This window comes from Gallus gallus, chromosome 34 (assembly GCF_016699485.2).
Source record: "Gallus gallus isolate bGalGal1 chromosome 34, bGalGal1.mat.broiler.GRCg7b, whole genome shotgun sequence".
Classification (NCBI taxonomy): Eukaryota; Metazoa; Chordata; class Aves; order Galliformes; family Phasianidae; genus Gallus; species Gallus gallus.
This window is the reverse complement of record NC_052565.1, coordinates 3,134,781-3,150,676: the sequence shown is the minus strand read 5'-3', so window position 1 is coordinate 3,150,676 and position 15,896 is coordinate 3,134,781. Positions and strand designations below refer to the sequence as shown.

Below are 15,896 nucleotides of genomic sequence, written 5' to 3'. Positions count from 1 at the left end.
GGAAGCCATCCAGAGGGACCTAGACAGGCTGGAGAGGTGAATCCATGTGAACCTAATGAGGTTCAACAAGGCCAAGGTGTTGCACGTGGGCCGGGGCAGTCCCAGGTATTATACAGACTGGGCAAAGACCCCCTTGAGAGCAGCCCTGTTGGAGAAGTACTTGGGGGTCCTGGTGGACAAGAAGCCAGACGTGAGCCAGCAGTGTACGCTTGCAAATTGGAAAGTCAGCTGTGTTCTGGGCTGCATTAAAAGAGGGGTGGCCAGCAGGGAGAGGGAGGTGACTGTGCCCCTCTACTCAGCTCTTGTGAGGCCCCATCTAGAGTACTGCATCCAGGCCTGGGACCCCCAGCACAGGAAGGATGAGGAGGTCTTAGAGGATCCAGAGGAGGGCCATTAAGATGCTCAGAGGGCTGGAACACCTCTCCTGTGAGGAAAGGTTGAGGAAACTGGGCTTGTTTAGCTTGGAGAAGAGAAAGCTCTGGGGAGACCTCATGGTGGCCTTCCAGTACTTGAAGGGAGCGTATAAACAGGAGGGGGAATGGCTGTTTATGATATATAAACAGCCATTTATACAGCTGTTTATATATATAGCCAGTCAGTGCTGGCTACAGAAGACAAAGGGTGATAGTTCCAAAAAGTCACCTCCTCCACGTAACATCTTTGCTGCTTCATTCTGAGCGTCATCACTGAGCAGTGCCTAATAGAACTTCTTCCCTGGTCAGATGGCTGCCTTAGTTTGAGCCCTGATGGCAGTGACGTGATGACGGCAGGCTTGGTATTGCTGTTCTCTGCTCACCAGGGTACGCTTTGGAAGAAAGCAGTTTATTGGGGGTCTTTTGTTTCTTGTTTGTTGTTATTTAATTTCTATGAAATGTATGTATGCCATATATATGTACATGTTTTGAATATTATCATTTGTAGTGCTGAGAATTTTTTTTAGAAAAGAGTTATACTCAATTAAGGAGGTGTAATAAAGATGTTAAAGATCCCTCTCTCCCAGTTAGTGTATAGGCAGCTGGTGTGACTGCCTCTGTCCTTAGCAGCTTGCTCAAAGGAACCCCACAAACCATTTCAGTAGCGGGCTGCTGAGGGAAGTGGTCAGAACAGGAGCACTCTGTCCTCTTGCAGAGTACCGGGGTGCTTTTACAGCTGACTGATGGCTGCTTTGTTTGCAGCCATAGCTCCTGAGAAGTGTAGCAGTGCTAAGAGCTGAGAAGAAACAGGAGAATGTTGTACCCCCTGGAGGATCCTGAGAAATCAGTGACCTCGGGCAGGTGCTGGAGAGGAGTTGCAGGGTGGTATCATGGCAGCTGAGCACTATTTCTGGTAGCACAATGGACTGTGCCTCTGCTAAAGCGACTGCTATCCCAGAGTGAGCAGTGACAGCAGGCGTACGAGGTTTACTGCACTGTCTTCATACCGTCTGCCTCCACTTTCAGATTCTCGGTCCAGCCTACAAAGCAAACACCCACTTGTAGAAGCTGAGGCGGCGCTCGGAACCGCAGGGCTGCTCCGCGGCGTGGGAGCACTGCGAGTTACAGCCAGCCTTCCGCATGGCCGCCTCTTCCGCGCGGCGCAGGGTCATGACGTCACAACGGGGACGGCTTCCCGCGCGTGCAGTGAGTGAGGGCGCGCTGTTGCCATGGCAACGCAGCCTACGCGCACGGCCTGAAGCGTGAGTGGGCCTCGAGGGGCAGTGGGGGGCGAAGAAGCTTCAGGGGTCAGTTGAGCCTGAGGAGACCTCCCTCAGGGGTCTCCTGGGGAGGTGCGGGAGGGGCTGGGGGGAGGGCAGAGCTCTGCAGATGGTGGCAGTGGGTGGGGCTGTGGGGTGGGAAATCCGCAGGGAGATGCAGTGAAACAGTGGCATCTGGGCAGAGCACGGAGATAAGGGAAAAGCATCTGGGGAACACAGTGAGATCGAAACTGAAAGCAAAGAAAGGAGGAGGGAAAAGAAAGGAGAATCTCCATCCCCTGTTGGACACAAGGGGGAACACAGTGACCAAGAATCAGGATAAGGCTGAGGTGCTCAGTGCTTTCTTTGCCTCCGTCTTTACTAGTAAGACTAGTTGTTCCCTGGGCACGCAGCCCCCTGCGCTGGTAGATAGGGATGGGGAACAGAATAAGCCCTGCGTGATCCATGATGAGATGGTTTTGGACTTGCTCCAAAAGCTGGACGCTCACAAGTCCATGGGGCCGGATGGATTGCACCCTGGAGTGCTGAGGGCGTTGGTGGATGTGGCTGCCAAGCCACTCTCCATCATCCTTCGGCAGTCCTGGCTAAGCGGGGATGTCCCAGCAGACTGGAGCCTGCAAATGTGACAGCCGTCTTCCAAAAGGGCTGGAAAGATGATCCTGGTAGCTACAGACCTGTCAGTCTCACCTCGGTGCCAGGGAAGGTTATGGAACGGATAATCTCGGGAGCCGTCACGGATCAATTAAAGGTCAACCAGGGGATCAGGCCCAGTCAGCATGGGTTTATGAATGCTAGATCCTGTTTGACAAGCCTGATTTTGTTCTGTGACAAGGTGACCCGCTTAGCGGATGAAAGTAGGGCTGTCGATGTGGTCTACCTGGACTTCAGTAAAGTCTTTGACACTATCCCCCACAGCAACCTCGTGGAGGAGCTGGCTGCCCACAGTTTGGATGGGCGTACGCTCCGCTGGGTGAAACACTGGATGGCCGGGCCCAAAGGGTTGTGGTCAATGGAGTTATATCCAGCTGGCAGCCAGTCACGAGTGGTGTCCCCAGGGCTCGGTACTGGGGCCACTCCTATTTGACATCTTTGTTAATGGTTAATACTCTGATTGAAGGCTACAGGCTCTTCAGAAGGGATAGGCAGGGTAGGAAGGGAGGGAGAGTTGCCCTCTATGTTAGGGAGTGGATCGATTGTGAAGAGCTGTGTCCGAGTTTACAGCCATGACCAGGTTGAGAGCTTATGAGCTCTGAAAAAATCATGAAAATTATGGTTTGGTCCAGTAAAGAGCATCTAGTGGTTGGGGTCTGCTACAGGCCTTCTTGCTTCAACGGCGGGAGGTGTCGCACTTGTGGGCTCTTGTCTTGATAGGGGGTTTCAACCACCCAGATATCTGGTGGGACAGCGGCATGGCGGGTGGCAGACAATCCAGGAGAGTCCTGGAGTCTCCTAGAGGATAACTTCCTGGTCCAGGGATTAGACGGACAGAGCCGAGGTGAAGCCCTACTGGACCTGGTGCTCACCAGAGGAGAGCATTAAAGAGGTTAAGATTGGAGACAGCCTGGGCTGCAGTGAGCATGCCTTGGTGGGGTTTGTGATCTGGAGGAATGCAGGCCTGGCAAAAAGCAGAGCCAGGACCCTGTGCTTCAGGGCTGCCAAAGGGCTGCTTAAAGAACTGCTGGGTAGGATCTGCTGGGAAAGGTTCCTTGAGGGCATGGGCACAGAACAGAGCTGGCAGCTCTTTAGGGACAGCCTTCTGAGAGCTCAAGAGCTCTCAATCCCCCCAGCAGAAGAAATTGAGCAGAGGAGGCGGGCAACCGGCATGGCTGAGAAGGAAAAAAGGGAAATGTCCAGGAAGGGGAAGCAGGCTACCAGGAAGGTTGTGTAGCCTGGGAAGTGGGGAGGGATGTGAAAATAACCAGAAGGAGCTCTTCAGGTACATAAGCAGGAGGAGACAGATCAAGGAGAGTGTTCCCCCTCTGATAAATGAGGATGGAGAGCTGGCTTCCTCAGAAGGAAAAAGCTGAGGTACTCACTAAGTGCTTTGCCTCGGTCTTCACTGGTGGTCAGGCTCCTCCCCCTGTTTGCCAGGACCCTGAAGCCCTAGGTGTGGGTGAGAGGAGCAGGTTCCGTCCCACTGTAACAGTGGAACAAGTCCGAGACCTCCTCTTGAAACTGAAAGTATATAATAAGTCCATGGGGCTGGATGATATCCATCCTAGGTTTCAGAGAGAGACGGCTAATGTCTCACTGAGCCGCTCTCCATCATATTTGAAAAATCACAGCTGTCTGGTGAAGTCTCCAGTGACTGGAAAAAGGGAAACGTTACTCCCATTTTTAAGAAAGGGAGAAAGGAGGATCTGTGGAAATACAGACCGGTGTGCCTCACCTCTGTGCCTGGGAAGATCATGGAGCCGATCCTCCTAGAAGCTATGTTAAGGCACGTATGAGACAAAGAGGTGATTTGAGACAGCCAGCATGGCTTCAGCAAGGGCAGATTGTGTCTGACCGATCAGTGCCTTCTATGATGGAGTGACGGCATCGGTGGACAGGGGAAGGGTGATGCATGTCATCTACCTGGACTTCTGCAAAGCCTTTGACATGGTCCTTCACCACATCCTGCTCTCTAAATTGGAGAGGTGTGGATTTGAAGGATGGACTGTTTGGTGGATTAAGAATTGGTTGGCGGGTCGCAGCCAAAGGGTTGTGATCAACGGGTCTGTGTCATGGTGGAGGCCAATCACGAGCGGTGTCCCTCAGGAGTCGGTCTTGGGACCGGTGCTCTTCAACATCTCCATCAGTGACAGACGATGGCATCGAGTGCACCCTCAGCAAGTTTGCAGATGACACCAGCTGGGCGGTGCAGGCGATACATAGGAGAGAAGGGAAGCCATCCAGAGGGACCTAGACAGGCTGGAGAGGTGAATCCATGTGAACCTAATGAGGTTCAACAAGGCCAAGGTGTTGCACGTGGGCCGGGGCAGTCCCAGGTATTATACAGACTGGGCAAAGACCCCCTTGAGAGCAGCCCTGTTGGAGAAGTACTTGGGGGTCCTGGTGGACAAGAAGCCAGACGTGAGCCAGCAGTGTACGCTTGCAAATTGGAAAGTCAGCTGTGTTCTGGGCTGCATTAAAAGAGGGGTGGCCAGCAGGGAGAGGGAGGTGACTGTGCCCCTCTACTCAGCTCTTGTGAGGCCCCATCTAGAGTACTGCATCCAGGCCTGGGACCCCCAGCACAGGAAGGATGAGGAGGTCTTAGAGGATCCAGAGGAGGGCCATTAAGATGCTCAGAGGGCTGGAACACCTCTCCTATGAGGAAAGGTTGAGGAAACTGGGCTTGTTTAGCTTGGAGAAGAGAAAGCTCTGGGGAGACCTCATGGTGGCCTTCCAGTACTTGAAGGGAGCGTATAAACAGGAGGGGGAATGGCTGTTTATGATATATAAACAGCCATTTATACAGCTGTTTATATATATAGCCAGTCAGTGCTGGCTACAGAAGACAAAGGGTGATAGTTCCAAAAAGTCACCTCCTCCACGTAACATCTTTGCTGCTTCATTCTGAGCGTCATCACTGAGCAGTGCCTAATAGAACTTCTTCCCTGGTCAGATGGCTGCCTTAGTTTGAGCCCTGATGGCAGTGACGTGATGACGGCAGGCTTGGTATTGCTGTTCTCTGCTCACCAGGGTACGCTTTGGAAGAAAGCAGTTTATTGGGGGTCTTTTGTTTCTTGTTTGTTGTTATTTAATTTCTATGAAATGTATGTATGCCATATATATGTACATGTTTTGAATATTATCATTTGTAGTGCTGAGAATTTTTTTTAGAAAAGAGTTATACTCAATTAAGGAGGTGTAATAAAGATGTTAAAGATCCCTCTCTCCCAGTTAGTGTATAGGCAGCTGGTGTGACTGCCTCTGTCCTTAGCAGCTTGCTCAAAGGAACCCCACAAACCATTTCAGTAGCGGGCTGCTGAGGGAAGTGGTCAGAACAGGAGCACTCTGTCCTCTTGCAGAGTACCGGGGTGCTTTTACAGCTGACTGATGGCTGCTTTGTTTGCGGCCATAGCTCCTGAGAAGTGTAGCAGTGCTAAGAGCTGAGAAGAAACAGGAGAATGTTGTACCCCCTGGAGGATCCTGAGAAATCAGTGACCTCGGGCAGGTGCTGGAGAGGAGTTGCAGGGTGGTATCATGGCAGCTGAGCACTATTTCTGGTAGCACAATGGACTGTGCCTCTGCTAAAGCGACTGCTATCCCAGAGTGAGCAGTGACAGCAGGCGTACGAGGTTTACTGCACTGTCTTCATACCGTCTGCCTCCACTTTCAGATTCTCGGTCCAGCCTACAAAGCAAACACCCACTTGTAGAAGCTGAGGCGGCGCTCGGAACCGCAGGGCTGCTCCGCGGCGTGGGAGCACTGCGAGTTACAGCCAGCCTTCCGCATGGCCGCCTCTTCCGCGCGGCGCAGGGTCATGACGTCACAACGGGGACGGCTTCCCGCGCGTGCAGTGAGTGAGGGCGCGCTGTTGCCATGGCAACGCAGCCTACGCGCACGGCCTGAAGCGTGAGTGGGCCTCGAGGGGCAGTGGGGGGCGAAGAAGCTTCAGGGGTCAGTTGAGCCTGAGGAGACCTCCCTCAGGGGTCTCCTGGGGAGGTGCGGGAGGGGCTGGGGGGAGGGCAGAGCTCTGCAGATGGTGGCAGTGGGTGGGGCTGTGGGGTGGGAAATCCGCAGGGAGATGCAGTGAAACAGTGGCATCTGGGCAGAGCACGGAGATAAGGGAAAAGCATCTGGGGAGCACAGTGAGATCGAAACTGAAAGCAAAGAAAGGAGGAGGGAAAAGAAAGGAGAATCTCCATCCCCTGTTGGACACAAGGGGGAACACAGTGACCAAGAATCAGGATAAGGCTGAGGTGCTCAGTGCTTTCTTTGCCTCCGTCTTTACTAGTAAGACTAGTTGTTCCCTGGGCACGCAGCCCCCTGCGCTGGTAGATAGGGATGGGGAACAGAATAAGCCCTGCGTGATCCATGATGAGATGGTTTTGGACTTGCTCCAAAAGCTGGACGCTCACAAGTCCATGGGGCCGGATGGATTGCACCCTGGAGTGCTGAGGGCGTTGGTGGATGTGGCTGCCAAGCCACTCTCCATCATCCTTCGGCAGTCCTGGCTAAGCGGGGATGTCCCAGCAGACTGGAGCCTGCAAATGTGACAGCCGTCTTCCAAAAGGGCTGGAAAGATGATCCTGGTAGCTACAGACCTGTCAGTCTCACCTCGGTGCCAGGGAAGGTTATGGAACGGATAATCTCGGGAGCCGTCACGGATCAATTAAAGGTCAACCAGGGGATCAGGCCCAGTCAGCATGGGTTTATGAATGCTAGATCCTGTTTGACAAGCCTGATTTTGTTCTGTGACAAGGTGACCCGCTTAGCGGATGAAAGTAGGGCTGTCGATGTGGTCTACCTGGACTTCAGTAAAGTCTTTGACACTATCCCCCACAGCAACCTCGTGGAGGAGCTGGCTGCCCACGGTTTGGATGGGCGTACGCTCCGCTGGGTGAAACACTGGATGGCCGGGCCCAAAGGGTTGTGGTCAATGGAGTTATATCCAGCTGGCAGCCAGTCACGAGTGGTGTCCCCAGGGCTCGGTACTGGGGCCACTCCTATTTGACATCTTTGTTAATGGTTAATACTCTGATTGAAGGCTACAGGCTCTTCAGAAGGGATAGGCAGGGTAGGAAGGGAGGGAGAGTTGCCCTCTATGTTAGGGAGTGGATCGATTGTGAAGAGCTGTGTCCGAGTTTACAGCCATGACCAGGTTGAGAGCTTATGAGCTCTGAAAAAATCATGACAATTATGGTTTGGTCCAGTAAAGAGCATCTAGTGGTTGGGGTCTGCTACAGGCTGCCTGATCAGGAGGAGCCTGTTGATGAGGCCTTCTTGCTTCAACGGCGGGAGGTGTCGCACTTGTGGGCTCTTGTCTTGATAGGGGGTTTCAACCACCCAGATATCTGGTGGGACAGCGGCATGGCGGGTGGCAGACAATCCAGGAGAGTCCTGGAGTCTCCTAGAGGATAACTTCCTGGTCCAGGGATTAGACGGACAGAGCCGAGGTGAAGCCCTACTGGACCTGGTGCTCACCAGAGGAGAGCATTAAAGAGGTTAAGATTGGAGACAGCCTGGGCTGCAGTGAGCATGCCTTGGTGGGGTTTGTGATCTGGAGGAATGCAGGCCTGGCAAAAAGCAGAGCCAGGACCCTGTGCTTCAGGGCTGCCAAAGGGCTGCTTAAAGAACTGCTGGGTAGGATCTGCTGGGAAAGGTTCCTTGAGGGCATGGGCACAGAACAGAGCTGGCAGCTCTTTAGGGACAGCCTTCTGAGAGCTCAAGAGCTCTCAATCCCCCCAGCAGAAGAAATTGAGCAGAGGAGGCGGGCAACCGGCATGGCTGAGGAAGGAAAAAAGGGAAATGTCCAGGAAGGGGAAGCAGGCTACCAGGAAGGTTGTGTAGCCTGGGAAGTGGGGAGGGATGTGAAAATAACCAGAAGGAGCTCTTCAGGTACATAAGCAGGAGGAGACAGATCAAGGAGAGTGTTCCCCCTCTGATAAATGAGGATGGAGAGCTGGCTTCCTCAGAAGGAAAAAGCTGAGGTACTCACTAAGTGCTTTGCCTCGGTCTTCACTGGTGGTCAGGCTCCTCCCCCTGTTTGCCAGGACCCTGAAGCCCTAGGTGTGGGTGAGAGGAGCAGGTTCCGTCCCACTGTAACAGTGGAACAAGTCCGAGACCTCCTCTTGAAACTGAAAGTATATAATAAGTCCATGGGGCTGGATGATATCCATCCTAGGGTTCAGAGAGAGACGGCTAATGTCTCACTGAGCCGCTCTCCATCATATTTGAAAAATCACAGCTGTCTGGTGAAGTCTCCAGTGACTGGAAAAAGGGAAACGTTACTCCCATTTTTAAGAAAGGGAGAAAGGAGGATCTGTGGAAATACAGACCGGTGTGCCTCACCTCTGTGCCTGGGAAGATCATGGAGCCGATCCTCCTAGAAGCTATGTTAAGGCACGTATGAGACAAAGAGGTGATTTGAGACAGCCAGCATGGCTTCAGCAAGGGCAGATTGTGTCTGACCGATCAGTGCCTTCTATGATGGAGTGACGGCATCGGTGGACAGGGGAAGGGTGATGCATGTCATCTACCTGGACTTCTGCAAAGCCTTTGACATGGTCCTTCACCACATCCTGCTCTCTAAATTGGAGAGGTGTGGATTTGAAGGATGGACTGTTTGGTGGATTAAGAATTGGTTGGCGGGTCGCAGCCAAAGGGTTGTGATCAACGGGTCTGTGTCATGGTGGAGGCCAATCACGAGCGGTGTCCCTCAGGAGTCGGTCTTGGGACCGGTGCTCTTCAACATCTCCATCAGTGACAGACGATGGCATCGAGTGCACCCTCAGCAAGTTTGCAGATGACACCAGCTGGGCGGTGCAGGCGATACATAGGAGAGAAGGGAAGCCATCCAGAGGGACCTAGACAGGCTGGAGAGGTGAATCCATGTGAACCTAATGAGGTTCAACAAGGCCAAGGTGTTGCACGTGGGCCGGGGCAGTCCCAGGTATTATACAGACTGGGCAAAGACCCCCTTGAGAGCAGCCCTGTTGGAGAAGTACTTGGGGGTCCTGGTGGACAAGAAGCCAGACGTGAGCCAGCAGTGTACGCTTGCAAATTGGAAAGTCAGCTGTGTTCTGGGCTGCATTAAAAGAGGGGTGGCCAGCAGGGAGAGGGAGGTGACTGTGCCCCTCTACTCAGCTCTTGTGAGGCCCCATCTAGAGTACTGCATCCAGGCCTGGGACCCCCAGCACAGGAAGGATGAGGAGGTCTTAGAGGATCCAGAGGAGGGCCATTAAGATGCTCAGAGGGCTGGAACACCTCTCCTATGAGGAAAGGTTGAGGAAACTGGGCTTGTTTAGCTTGGAGAAGAGAAAGCTCTGGGGAGACCTCATGGTGGCCTTCCAGTACTTGAAGGGAGCGTATAAACAGGAGGGGGAATGGCTGTTTATGATATATAAACAGCCATTTATACAGCTGTTTATATATATAGCCAGTCAGTGCTGGCTACAGAAGACAAAGGGTGATAGTTCCAAAAAGTCACCTCCTCCACGTAACATCTTTGCTGCTTCATTCTGAGCGTCATCACTGAGCAGTGCCTAATAGAACTTCTTCCCTGGTCAGATGGCTGCCTTAGTTTGAGCCCTGATGGCAGTGACGTGATGACGGCAGGCTTGGTATTGCTGTTCTCTGCTCACCAGGGTACGCTTTGGAAGAAAGCAGTTTATTGGGGGTCTTTTGTTTCTTGTTTGTTGTTATTTAATTTCTATGAAATGTATGTATGCCATATATATGTACATGTTTTGAATATTATCATTTGTAGTGCTGAGAATTTTTTTTAGAAAAGAGTTATACTCAGTTAAGGAGGTGTAATAAAGATGTTAAAGATCCCTCTCTCCCAGTTAGTGTATAGGCAGCTGGTGTGACTGCCTCTGTCCTTAGCAGCTTGCTCAAAGGAACCCCACAAACCATTTCAGTAGCGGGCTGCTGAGGGAAGTGGTCAGAACAGGAGCACTCTGTCCTCTTGCAGAGTACCGGGGTGCTTTTACAGCTGACTGATGGCTGCTTTGTTTGCGGCCATAGCTCCTGAGAAGTGTAGCAGTGCTAAGAGCTGAGAAGAAACAGGAGAATGTTGTACCCCCTGGAGGATCCTGAGAAATCAGTGACCTCGGGCAGGTGCTGGAGAGGAGTTGCAGGGTGGTATCATGGCAGCTGAGCACTATTTCTGGTAGCACAATGGACTGTGCCTCTGCTAAAGCGACTGCTATCCCAGAGTGAGCAGTGACAGCAGGCGTACGAGGTTTACTGCACTGTCTTCATACCGTCTGCCTCCACTTTCAGATTCTCGGTCCAGCCTACAAAGCAAACACCCACTTGTAGAAGCTGAGGCGGCGCTCGGAACCGCAGGGCTGCTCCGCGGCGTGGGAGCACTGCGAGTTACAGCCAGCCTTCCGCATGGCCGCCTCTTCCGCGCGGCGCAGGGTCATGACGTCACAACGGGGACGGCTTCCCGCGCGTGCAGTGAGTGAGGGCGCGCTGTTGCCATGGCAACGCAGCCTACGCGCACGGCCTGAAGCGTGAGTGGGCCTCGAGGGGCAGTGGGGGGCGAAGAAGCTTCAGGGGTCAGTTGAGCCTGAGGAGACCTCCCTCAGGGGTCTCCTGGGGAGGTGCGGGAGGGGCTGGGGAGAGGGCAGAGCTCTGCAGATGGTGGCAGTGGGTGGGGCTGTGGGGTGGGAAATCCGCAGGGAGATGCAGTGAAACAGTGGCATCTGGGCAGAGCACGGAGATAAGGGAAAAGCATCTGGGGAGCACAGTGAGATCGAAACTGAAAGCAAAGAAAGGAGGAGGGAAAAGAAAGGAGAATCTCCATCCCCTGTTGGACACAAGGGGGAACACAGTGACCAAGAATCAGGATAAGGCTGAGGTGCTCAGTGCTTTCTTTGCCTCCGTCTTTACTAGTAAGACTAGTTGTTCCCTGGGCACGCAGCCCCCTGCGCTGGTAGATAGGGATGGGGAACAGAATAAGCCCTGCGTGATCCATGATGAGATGGTTTTGGACTTGCTCCAAAAGCTGGACGCTCACAAGTCCATGGGGCCGGATGGATTGCACCCTGGAGTGCTGAGGGCGTTGGTGGATGTGGCTGCCAAGCCACTCTCCATCATCCTTCGGCAGTCCTGGCTAAGCGGGGATGTCCCAGCAGACTGGAGCCTGCAAATGTGACAGCCGTCTTCCAAAAGGGCTGGAAAGATGATCCTGGTAGCTACAGACCTGTCCGTCTCACCTCGGTGCCAGGGAAGGTTATGGAACGGATAATCTCGGGAGCCGTCACGGATCAATTAAAGGTCAACCAGGGGATCAGGCCCAGTCAGCATGGGTTTATGAATGCTAGATCCTGTTTGACAAGCCTGATTTTGTTCTGTGACAAGGTGACCCGCTTAGCGGATGAAAGTAGGGCTGTCGATGTGGTCTACCTGGACTTCAGTAAAGTCTTTGACACTATCCCCCACAGCAACCTCGTGGAGGAGCTGGCTGCCCACGGTTTGGATGGGCGTACGCTCCGCTGGGTGAAACACTGGATGGCCGGGCCCAAAGGGTTGTGGTCAATGGAGTTATATCCAGCTGGCAGCCAGTCACGAGTGGTGTCCCCAGGGCTCGGTACTGGGGCCACTCCTATTTGACATCTTTGTTAATGGTTAATACTCTGATTGAAGGCTACAGGCTCTTCAGAAGGGATAGGCAGGGTAGGAAGGGAGGGAGAGTTGCCCTCTATGTTAGGGAGTGGATCGATTGTGAAGAGCTGTGTCCGAGTTTACAGCCATGACCAGGTTGAGAGCTTATGAGCTCTGAAAAAATCATGACAATTATGGTTTGGTCCAGTAAAGAGCATCTAGTGGTTGGGGTCTGCTACAGGCTGCCTGATCAGGAGGAGCCTGTTGATGAGGCCTTCTTGCTTCAACGGCGGGAGGTGTCGCACTTGTGGGCTCTTGTCTTGATAGGGGGTTTCAACCACCCAGATATCTGGTGGGACAGCGGCATGGCGGGTGGCAGACAATCCAGGAGAGTCCTGGAGTCTCCTAGAGGATAACTTCCTGGTCCAGGGATTAGACGGACAGAGCCGAGGTGAAGCCCTACTGGACCTGGTGCTCACCAGAGGAGAGCATTAAAGAGGTTAAGATTGGAGACAGCCTGGGCTGCAGTGAGCATGCCTTGGTGGGGTTTGTGATCTGGAGGAATGCAGGCCTGGCAAAAAGCAGAGCCAGGACCCTGTGCTTCAGGGCTGCCAAAGGGCTGCTTAAAGAACTGCTGGGTAGGATCTGCTGGGAAAGGTTCCTTGAGGGCATGGGCACAGAACAGAGCTGGCAGCTCTTTAGGGACAGCCTTCTGAGAGCTCAAGAGCTCTCAATCCCCCCAGCAGAAGAAATTGAGCAGAGGAGGCGGGCAACCGGCATGGCTGAGGAAGGAAAAAAGGGAAATGTCCAGGAAGGGGAAGCAGGCTACCAGGAAGGTTGTGTAGCCTGGGAAGTGGGGAGGGATGTGAAAATAACCAGAAGGAGCTCTTCAGGTACATAAGCAGGAGGAGACAGATCAAGGAGAGTGTTCCCCCTCTGATAAATGAGGATGGAGAGCTGGCTTCCTCAGAAGGAAAAAGCTGAGGTACTCACTAAGTGCTTTGCCTCGGTCTTCACTGGTGGTCAGGCTCCTCCCCCTGTTTGCCAGGACCCTGAAGCCCTAGGTGTGGGTGAGAGGAGCAGGTTCCGTCCCACTGTAACAGTGGAACAAGTCCGAGACCTCCTCTTGAAACTGAAAGTATATAATAAGTCCATGGGGCTGGATGATATCCATCCTAGGGTTCAGAGAGAGACGGCTAATGTCTCACTGAGCCGCTCTCCATCATATTTGAAAAATCACAGCTGTCTGGTGAAGTCTCCAGTGACTGGAAAAAGGGAAACGTTACTCCCATTTTTAAGAAAGGGAGAAAGGAGGATCTGTGGAAATACAGACCGGTGTGCCTCACCTCTGTGCCTGGGAAGATCATGGAGCCGATCCTCCTAGAAGCTATGTTAAGGCACGTATGAGACAAAGAGGTGATTTGAGACAGCCAGCATGGCTTCAGCAAGGGCAGATTGTGTCTGACCGATCAGTGCCTTCTATGATGGAGTGACGGCATCGGTGGACAGGGGAAGGGTGATGCATGTCATCTACCTGGACTTCTGCAAAGCCTTTGACATGGTCCTTCACCACATCCTGCTCTCTAAATTGGAGAGGTGTGGATTTGAAGGATGGACTGTTTGGTGGATTAAGAATTGGTTGGCGGGTCGCAGCCAAAGGGTTGTGATCAACGGGTCTGTGTCATGGTGGAGGCCAATCACGAGCGGTGTCCCTCAGGAGTCGGTCTTGGGACCGGTGCTCTTCAACATCTCCATCAGTGACAGACGATGGCATCGAGTGCACCCTCAGCAAGTTTGCAGATGACACCAGCTGGGCGGTGCAGGCGATACATAGGAGAGAAGGGAAGCCATCCAGAGGGACCTAGACAGGCTGGAGAGGTGAATCCATGTGAACCTAATGAGGTTCAACAAGGCCAAGGTGTTGCACGTGGGCCGGGGCAGTCCCAGGTATTATACAGACTGGGCAAAGACCCCCTTGAGAGCAGCCCTGTTGGAGAAGTACTTGGGGGTCCTGGTGGACAAGAAGCCAGACGTGAGCCAGCAGTGTACGCTTGCAAATTGGAAAGTCAGCTGTGTTCTGGGCTGCATTAAAAGAGGGGTGGCCAGCAGGGAGAGGGAGGTGACTGTGCCCCTCTACTCAGCTCTTGTGAGGCCCCATCTAGAGTACTGCATCCAGGCCTGGGACCCCCAGCACAGGAAGGATGAGGAGGTCTTAGAGGATCCAGAGGAGGGCCATTAAGATGCTCAGAGGGCTGGAACACCTCTCCTATGAGGAAAGGTTGAGGAAACTGGGCTTGTTTAGCTTGGAGAAGAGAAAGCTCTGGGGAGACCTCATGGTGGCCTTCCAGTACTTGAAGGGAGCGTATAAACAGGAGGGGGAATGGCTGTTTATGATATATAAACAGCCATTTATACAGCTGTTTATATATATAGCCAGTCAGTGCTGGCTACAGAAGACAAAGGGTGATAGTTCCAAAAAGTCACCTCCTCCACGTAACATCTTTGCTGCTTCATTCTGAGCGTCATCACTGAGCAGTGCCTAATAGAACTTCTTCCCTGGTCAGATGGCTGCCTTAGTTTGAGCCCTGATGGCAGTGACGTGATGACGGCAGGCTTGGTATTGCTGTTCTCTGCTCACCAGGGTACGCTTTGGAAGAAAGCAGTTTATTGGGGGTCTTTTGTTTCTTGTTTGTTGTTATTTAATTTCTATGAAATGTATGTATGCCATATATATGTACATGTTTTGAATATTATCATTTGTAGTGCTGAGAATTTTTTTTAGAAAAGAGTTATACTCAGTTAAGGAGGTGTAATAAAGATGTTAAAGATCCCTCTCTCCCAGTTAGTGTATAGGCAGCTGGTGTGACTGCCTCTGTCCTTAGCAGCTTGCTCAAAGGAACCCCACAAACCATTTCAGTAGCGGGCTGCTGAGGGAAGTGGTCAGAACAGGAGCACTCTGTCCTCTTGCAGAGTACCGGGGTGCTTTTACAGCTGACTGATGGCTGCTTTGTTTGCGGCCATAGCTCCTGAGAAGTGTAGCAGTGCTAAGAGCTGAGAAGAAACAGGAGAATGTTGTACCCCCTGGAGGATCCTGAGAAATCAGTGACCTCGGGCAGGTGCTGGAGAGGAGTTGCAGGGTGGTATCATGGCAGCTGAGCACTATTTCTGGTAGCACAATGGACTGTGCCTCTGCTAAAGCGACTGCTATCCCAGAGTGAGCAGTGACAGCAGGCGTACGAGGTTTACTGCACTGTCTTCATACCGTCTGCCTCCACTTTCAGATTCTCGGTCCAGCCTACAAAGCAAACACCCACTTGTAGAAGCTGAGGCGGCGCTCGGAACCGCAGGGCTGCTCCGCGGCGTGGGAGCACTGCGAGTTACAGCCAGCCTTCCGCATGGCCGCCTCTTCCGCGCGGCGCAGGGTCATGACGTCACAACGGGGACGGCTTCCCGCGCGTGCAGTGAGTGAGGGCGCGCTGTTGCCATGGCAACGCAGCCTACGCGCACGGCCTGAAGCGTGAGTGGGCCTCGAGGGGCAGTGGGGGGCGAAGAAGCTTCAGGGGTCAGTTGAGCCTGAGGAGACCTCCCTCAGGGGTCTCCTGGGGAGGTGCGGGAGGGGCTGGGGGGAGGGCAGAGCTCTGCAGATGGTGGCAGTGGGTGGGGCTGTGGGGTGGGAAATCCGCAGGGAGATGCAGTGAAACAGTGGCATCTGGGCAGAGCACGGAGATAAGGGAAAAGCATCTGGGGAGCACAGTGAGATCGAAACTGAAAGCAAAGAAAGGAGGAGGGAAAAGAAAGGAGAATCTCCATCCCCTGTTGGACACAAGGGGGAACACAGTGACCAAGAATCAGGATAAGGCTGAGGTGCTCAGTGCTTTCTTTGCCTCCGTCTTTACTAGTAAGACTAGTTGTTCCCTGGGCACGCAGCCCCCTGCGCTGG

At 53.1% G+C, this 15,896-nt stretch overlaps 1 long non-coding RNA gene across 1 annotated transcript in view; it reads left to right on the top strand.

The window, feature by feature from the left end:
* The window catches only part of LOC121108075, a 44,692-nt gene that overhangs the window by 5,143 nt on the left and 23,653 nt on the right, over positions 1 to 15,896 (top strand). Inside the window, exons 3-6 of the long non-coding RNA XR_005842373.2 lie at positions 1,440 to 1,675; positions 6,018 to 6,253; positions 10,628 to 10,863; positions 15,238 to 15,473. This is a non-coding gene — a long non-coding RNA (uncharacterized LOC121108075). The remainder of the gene's footprint in view (positions 1 to 1,439; positions 1,676 to 6,017; positions 6,254 to 10,627; positions 10,864 to 15,237; positions 15,474 to 15,896) is intronic.